The following is a 7,942-nucleotide window of genomic DNA, read 5'->3' as shown; positions in this document are numbered from 1 at the left end:
AAATCCGAAGACGGTACTAAGAAGATTAGATGGAACCTGGTGGGGGTGAAGGAGTTAACCCTTTCAGTACGAGGACGTATTAGGTGTTATTCTTGTTACCTCGAGACGATTTTCTTCAGCAGAGAGACTTCGAAATAAGGGATGGGAGGGTTAGATACGGTAGTGATGATAGGGCAGTAGTAGTAGTAGTGGTGGGGGTGATGGTAGTGGTGGTGGTAGTAGTAGCAGTAATAGTAGTGGTTGCAGTAGTAGTAGTGGTTGTAGTAGTAGTAGTAGTAATGATAATAGTAGTAGTAATAGTGGTTGTAGTAGTAATAGTGGTAGTAGTAGTAGTAACCCCAGGCTCATCTGAACGTGAACCCAGTGGACTGCAGGCTGAAATTCCCCATCTTCCGCATTCCCACCATCATCCTTTCATGGGATATGGGGGGGAGGGGGACTGAGGGACGTTTGCATAACCGGGCAGCTCCACCGCCCAGTCGTATCAGTGCCACCCCGTGAAGGCCTCCCTCTTCATTACCACGCATGTTAAACCCCCTTCTATACGAAAGAGAGAGAGAGAATTAGAACTCTCTCTTATTATGTTCTGTGGGTACTTTATTTTTTTTTAATTTATGTTTTTTTTTTTAATTTTTTTTTTTACTAGTTAGTCATTCTGCGTTTTCTTTGCTTAAAATGTCCTGCTTTTCTGCTGTACTATTGTATGTCCTTAATTTTCACTCTTTTTCGTAACTGTTCGTCCATTCTGTAGTTCACTGATTTTTGCGAGGCAGAGAAATCCTTCATTTTGTAGCAAGAACGATATATTTGTCACTCTGCTGAAGAAAATCGTCTGGAGGTAAAACAAGTGATTTATTTTTTATTCTGCTGAGTAAAATCGTCTTGGTGAATAAAATAGTCTGTTGGTAGCTGAATAAAATCGTCTGTTGGCAGCTGAATATAATCGTCTGTTGGTAGCTAAATAAAATCGTCTTGTTGGTAGCTGAATAAAATCGTCTGAGAGGGGGAGCGAGCTTTCATTGCAGCTGTGTTTTGATCTCAACCCCTCCCCCCCTTCTCTGTGTCAGAATTAATAGCCTGTCACACACACACACACACACACACACACACACACACACACACACACACACACACACACACACACACACACACACACACACACACACACACACACACACACACACACACACACACACACCATTACCCCCTCCCCCTGCTCACATACACAACACAGCCTCCTACCTCTACACACACACACACACACACACACACACACACACACACACACACACACACACACACACACACACACACACACACACCATTACCCCCTCCCCCTGGTCACATACACAAGTCTCCTACCTCTACACACACACACACACACACACACACACACACACACACACACACACACACACACACACACACACTTCGCCATGCACACCAAAGTTAATTACATAATCACTCACCGCTGCATTTATCCCACTGTCTATGACCTCCATCCTTTTAAATTGGTGCGTCCTGGCATCGCAAAATGAACGGATCTTGATTTTTTTGTTATCATTTTTGCTGATAGGGACGAGTGTTGCTTTATCTCAGCCTTGGGTTCCTTCTTTTTGGTGTATATAGAAGTTTCGGTATATATGTCATTACATTCACGATCACCCCCGTCATCACTACCACCACTCATATCATGTCGCCTTATCCATCACCATTACATACATGCACATACATACATACACTTACATACCTACTTACACATACATACATACATATATACATAGTCACACACATTACCACATTCATCACCACAGCCCAGCATCACCCTCATTACACATCACCACATACTTCATCTCAGTCACCACACATTATACATAATCACCACCACCACCACATACATACACTCCGCACATTAGCATCACATATCACATTCATTACCACACACACACACACACACACACACACACACACACACACACACACACACACACACACACACACACACACACACACACACACACACACACACACACACACACACACTCTGGCCGTTCGCTTCGTATTGATCGACTCACCTGAGATGGGGGGAGTATCAGGGGGGGAGGTGGGGGAGGGGGAAGAGGGATGAGGGGAGAGGGGAGGGGAAAAGGAAAGGAGCAGGTTAGAGGTTAGAAGAAGGGGAGAGAAGAGGCGGGGAGGGGGGTAGGGACGGGGAAAGGAAGGGAGGGAATGGAGGTAGAAGGGGAGGGGGGTAGGGGCGGGGTGATTGAGAGAGGAGGGAGGGGGTGAGGGACTAGTTAAAGTTGTAAGAGGAAGGGGAGGGGGAAGGAGAAAGGAGAGAGAGAGAGGGGGGGCAGGGGAGGAGCAGGGTAGAGGTATGAAGGGAGGGAATGAATGGAAAGGGGAGAGGGAGGGAGGAAGAAGGAGGCAGGGAGAGGGGAGAGAAGAAATTGGAGGAAAGAGGAGGATGAAGGGAGGCGGAGAGGGAAGTGGGGTAGAGGTAGAGAGAGAGAGACGGGGGAGGAGGGGAGGTGCAGGTTAGAAGTGAGAGGATGGGAAGGAGGAGAAATGAGAGGGAAGGGAGGAGAGGGGGGGCAAGGGTAGGGATGTAGGAAGAGAGAAGGGAGGGAGGGAAGGAAGGAGGGGGGACGATGGGGGGAAGTAGCAGGTTAGAAGGGACTGGGAGGGGAGAAGAAAAAATGAGAGAGGGGTGTAGGGGGAGGAATAGGTATCATGTATGAGATTTGAGTGAGAGGGGGAGGGGATGAGGGAGGGGGAGGGGAGAGGAGCAGTTGAGAGATGTAGGGGGCTAGGAATGAATGAGAAGGGGGGGGGAGGAGGCAGGAAGAGGAGGGAAAGCATCAGGAAGGGGAGAGAGGGAGGGGAGGAGGGGGAGAAGCAGGCTAGGTGTGTAGAGGGAAGCGAGGGAGAATAGGGAGAGGAGGATTTTGGTGTGGGGGAGAAAAGATGAGGGGGAGCTGGTTAGAGGGATATGGGGAGGAAGGTGGAGGGGGGGTTAGTATGAGAGAGAGGAGGGGGAGAGGGAGGGGTATGAGGGTAGAGGTGTAGGGGAGGGGGGGAGGAAATGGAAGGGGGAGGGGGTATCTAGAGTGAGATTGCCTAGGTATGGACTAAGTTGAAAGATACCTGGAATTTTTTCTCTCTTACACCATCCCTCGCACTGCTGCTTGTCACACCATACCACACCACAAGGCACCACATCACAGCACACAACACGACACCACACCACACCACACCACACTACACCACACTACACCACACCACACCACACCACGCCACACCACAAGGCACCACATCACACCACACCACACCAGATTTCATACCAAAACTAGTCTATCTTAAATGAAAATAAGATGTAATTTCCAGTAAACCAGTTTATTTTATTACTAGACCTATTAAGCCGTGCAGGTGTGTTAATTAGGCTTTCATCTACAGGTATATTAATCAAGGAATGTTGAGGTGGTTCAATTTTGCCAGGTGAAAGGGAACAGAGTATAGAAGGTGGCCTAATTGTGGTGTGTGACTGTAGTGCTTTTACTCTAACTTGGCAGAAATTCCTTACACCTTTTGGCTTGGTTGATGGCCAGGTGTAGTTAGATTGGAAGGTTGGTTTGACTAGTAACCAAGGAGATTCATTCCAGCCCCATAATGAAGGCCTGTCGAAGTTCATATATTGTTGATGGCTAAGTGTGAACAGATTGGAGGATTGATTTGACTAGCAACCAAGGAGACTCATTCCTACCCTATAACCAACGCCCTATCGATGTTCATATAACCAGTGCATAGTATTTGAGGTCAGATTAGCCCAGTTCTGTCAGATGAAAACAGTGACCCTAGTATCTCTCCCCTCCTCCCTGTCTCTCCCTTCTTCTCCTCCACCCTTCCTCCCCCTCCTCCCTGCCTCTCCCTTCCTCCCTCCCTCTCCCTAAAGTCGATGCATCTCCACTCTGGGGGTGATGGGCGAGGGGTAGTGCTATTTAGGAACGATCTTCTACTTGCTTTAGAGGGGCGCCTTCACATGGTGGCACAGATATAACTGGTCGGATCCACTGCCCAGTCACACAAGCGTCTCTCATCCCCCTCCACAGCCCAGTTTTATAGCCCCTCACCTCTCTCCACAGCCCAGTTTATAGCCCGTCATCTCTCCACAGCCCAGTTCACTACTACCACCACCACCACCACCACCATTACTACTACTACTGCTACCACCATACCACTACTATTACCCCCTTCATCATAGCCACTTTTTTTTTTATTTAGTTCCTCTTTACTTCAGACGATTTTCTTCAGCTTGGGAGAGACGATTGGTAGTGGAGGAGGTAGATAGACTCCTATTAACCCCGCCGGTACGAGAGGCATGTCGACAACTGAGTAAAATCGTCTGGAGTCAGCATGAATCTTAACTGAGGAGGACGCTATTGTAGTGAAAGTTGACAAGTTTTAATTACAACAAAAAAACAGCAGTTTGGTATGGTTAGAAGTAGTTTTGTTTTTTCATGTTTTTTCGTTTTAATGTTTAGTGTAGTTAAGGTGTATATTGTATGGTAAATGTGTGTATGAAGATAAACGTATACACAAAGAATGTTATGCACACCGTACGCTTAGGAAGGTTTGTGAATATGGCTGGCCTTAATTACGTAATGGCAGGAAGATCAAGTGGCGTGGGAAGAGCCTACCTGAAGTTGTATTCATAAACGAACTTAAAAAATTTCCCTTTCGTAACTTCCAATCAGTTATTCCGTTTCGTAACTTACCGTCAATTCCCTGCGACGTATCTTTGTTTTTTTCATGCAGTCTTATCTTCTGTCTTCGCCCCCCCCCCCTCTTTTCAATCCTCGCTCTCCTTCTCCCTTCTATCTTCGTCCCACTTCCTCTTCCGCTCTTGCGTTCCCTCTCCCCTCCTCCCCTCGTTCTCCTCTCCCCTCTTTTCCTCGCCTCCTCCCTTCCATCTTCGCCTCATCCTCTCCCATCCTCGTCCCCTTCCCCTTCTGTCCCATCCTCCTGCCCTCCTTCCTCCCATTCTCATCCTCTTCTCCCCTTCTATCCTCATCCCCTCTCCCCCCATGTCTTCCCCTCTTCCCATCGTATCTCTCGCATCCCTTCCTTTCCCCTTCCCCCTCCCCATCCCCTCTCCCCACTTACCGTCCCCTCTTCCCCTCACATTCCTCCCCTTTCCCCCCCACTATCCCCCTTCCCCTCTCCCCACCCCTGTCACTCATCTCCCCTCACCCTGCCACTCACACTGTCCCTTCCCCTCATTCTGATGGACTCCTTGCATCTGATTTCCGGAATGTGGTTTTTATTTTTAGCCCCTTGAGTACGAAGTGACGTGTTGATGATGGTGATGGTGATGGTGATGGTGGTGGTATTGATGATAAAGTTGATGTAAGTGATGACGATGTTGATCCTGATGTTGGTGGTGATGTTATTATTGATGATGATAGTAGTGATGGTGATATTGATGATAATACTGGTGGTGATGTTGATGATGGTGCTGACGATGATGTTGATGTTACCGTTGATGTGGGTGATGATGATGATGATGTTGATGACATTGTTGTTGATGATGGTGACTGTGACGATGTTGATAATGATGATGATGATGACAGAGACGATCAGGGGAAATAAAAATCCTGTATAAGGGGATCAGGAGGAATATAGATCCTGTATAAGGGGATCAGGGGAAATGTATGTGCTGTATAAGGGATTAGGGGAAATGTATGTGCTGTATAAGGGATTAGGGGAAATGTATGTGCTGTATAAGGGATTAGGGGAAATGTAGGTGCTGTATAAGGGATTAGGGGAAATGTAGGTGCTGTATAAGGGATCAGGGGAAATATAGATTGTTTATAATGGGATCAAGGTATGTATATAGTTCCTGTATAAGGGATCAGGGGAAAAATAGATCCTGTATAAGGGGATCAGAGTAAGGAAGGGGTTAATTTATCATCACTTATCCTAGAAATAATAAATAATATGAGTAATATATAATAAGTGGCATGCCTTTTGAGACGGGATCCAACCGTCCGCTTGGGATCGATTTTTTTTTTTTTTTTATGTAGGTTTTTGGATATAACAGGAAAACCAGAATTCGGGACTGGATGATATATAATGGGTCATACGAAGCCACCAGCTGGGGGACTCTGATGGCTGTAGCTTTGAAATTGAGCAAGTACGAGCAATTTACTTCTTCTTAATAAGGAATAATAATAATGATAATAATAATAATAATAATAATAATAGTACTGTAATTGAACAATATAACTCACCACTGATGTGAGTTATAATAATAATGATAATAATAATAATAATAATAATAATAATAAAAATAATAAAAGTACTGTAATTACAAGAACAGTATAACTCACCACTGATGTGAGCTATAATAATAATAACAATAACAACAGAAATAAAACCTTGACACAATTCCCTGCAATATAACAGTATTGCATATCACCTGCTGTTTTGGTGATGCAATAAACGTTTCGCAACATGCAGCATACGCCACACCTGTTATTGCATCACAGTTTTAATTTTCACCTGATTGCCATAAACTGTTACTGTCTTGCATGCCATTAATTCAGTGTGTGTAACATTATGCACACACAATCTCTTAGGTGTGTAGAGTGAGGATTATTGTTGATGTGGTGGTGGTGGTGGTGGTGGTGGTGGTGGTGGTTGTAGCGGTGTTGTTGTTGTTGGTGGTGGTGATGGTGGTGAAAGTGATGATGGTAGTGGTGTTGGTGGTGGTGGTAGTTGCTTTTGGAATGTTGAATGAGAAGCGCATATGAAAAGTTGTTGTGTTGGTGAGTTAATCTTCTTTTTATACAAGAAAGAAGGAACCAAAGGCCGGAGCCCGCAAGGTTGTTCCCTCAAAAAAAAAAAAAAAAAAAAAAAAAAAAAAAAAGCCAAATTCTAGTTCCGTTCATTTCGAGATGCCTGGACATATTGCCTTCAAAAGACTGGAGGTCATAGGCAGAGGGAAATACAGAGAGAGGAAAACAGTTTCGTAGTTGACCTGTTGCATACATGAAGGGCTGGGAGTTACAGTTAACTCTTGCATTAGGGAGTTGGACAGAAGAAGGATGAGAGTTTGCTGACAGACAGGTGCTACGTGCCCGCCGTGATGGGGAAGGAATGCAAGCAGAAAGTTTATATGCAATGAAGATGAGTTGGACAGGTTGCAAGGACATACTGCTGCAGTCTCTTAAATGCGGACCCTCTTTTAGGATTGAACCCGGGTCAGGAGAGTGGGTAGACGAACACGCTACCGACCTGACCACCTGAGACTCCGGCCTCTTATATTTGGGTGTTTTCCTTGTCAGTCACTCACAGGTAAATAGTGTCATCGTACTGAAGAGGCAATATTTTCAGTAATGAGAGGCATATTGGCCCGTATTCTCATTGGTTTAGGAAGCTCCCTAATACCTCTTCCTTACCGATTTATTTTTGGATATGGGTGGTTAATATCCTTTCGTACTCCCTGTACTGTTGTTTGCAGATGATACTGTGTTGTTGAGTGAAGACGAAGGGGAGCTGCAAGGCTTGGTTGATGAGTTTGAGAGAGTGTGTAAGAAACAGAATCTAAAGGTGAATGTAGGGAAGAGTAAAGTGATGGTCTTTGAGAGAGATGAAGTCAGTGAATGTACAGCGAGGTTGGATGGTGAGGAATTAGAAAATGTGAGTACGCGTAAGTACTTGGGTAGTGTGATGAGTAAGGATGGAGGTTTGGAGGGTGAAGTGCTTGAAAGGGTACAACAGGGAAGAAAGGTTGCTGGTTCTTTGAAAGCAGTGATAAGAAACAGGGAATTAAGCATGGAAGTGAAAAAGTTACTACATGACAGTATTGTGATACCAACTCTAACATACGGAAGTGAAGCTTGGACATTGTTGGAAGGACACAAGAGTGAGAGCAGTGGAA

The sequence above is a fragment of the Coenobita brevimanus genome, chromosome 29 (genome assembly GCF_032717465.1).
Source record: "Coenobita brevimanus isolate Jiangsu-jjx chromosome 29, ASM3271746v2, whole genome shotgun sequence".
NCBI classification, from domain to species: domain Eukaryota; kingdom Metazoa; phylum Arthropoda; class Malacostraca; order Decapoda; family Coenobitidae; genus Coenobita; species Coenobita brevimanus.
The sequence above is the reverse complement of the archived record's forward strand: the minus strand, read 5'-3'. Positions refer to the sequence as shown.